The 491-nt window shown below is 34.6% G+C and overlaps 1 protein-coding gene across 1 annotated transcript in view; it reads left to right on the top strand.

Annotated features, from left to right (window-relative positions):
* LOC111673648 (CD276 antigen-like) overlaps positions 1–491 on the top strand; it is a gene marked incomplete at its 3' end in the record, with an annotated part of 21103 nt that overhangs the window by 18924 nt on the left and 1688 nt on the right. The window lies entirely within an intron of this gene.

Raw genomic sequence — 491 nt, 5'->3', positions numbered from 1 at the left:
GATGTGTGTTTTCAGTGTCTGGCCAGCAGAGGGCGATGTAACCTCATCAGTCATTCAGTCAGTCAGTAAATGTTCGTTTATTGTTTCCTCAGTGCAAATTTATAAGATTCATGATAGCGATTCATCAGTTCCTGTTGTTATTATTGTCTTATATATTTATTGTTTTTATTAATTTATTTTTCTTATACAAACAAAGTCTGATTGATTTTATCACCTGAATAAACTATTTTATTCCTTTTTATCAGGTTTAATATTTTAGTTTTCAGTTTTCGATGAAACATTTGATAGATTATTGTTTTCACGCTTGCAAACCTGCTCTGTTCTTCCTTCCTTGTGTTTTATGGGTTCAAAAACAAGACAAGGTTCAATCCAAAACCATTGTTCTCATTCAGCAGCTTGAACAACTTTATACTGTGAGACTGTGAGACCAACAGGTCGGGACATGTGAGGTTTTACCTGCAGTCACCTGAGCAGTAGGTGATATGTGAAGT

Source organism: Seriola lalandi, unplaced genomic scaffold (assembly GCF_002814215.2).
Source record: "Seriola lalandi dorsalis isolate HSWRI2012SDOR001 ecotype SW California unplaced genomic scaffold, Sedor1 jcf7180002054923, whole genome shotgun sequence".
In the NCBI taxonomy this organism is placed as follows: Eukaryota; Metazoa; Chordata; class Actinopteri; order Carangiformes; family Carangidae; genus Seriola; species Seriola lalandi.
Note: the sequence above shows the minus strand (reverse complement) of the source record. Positions and strands in the feature narration are given on the sequence as shown.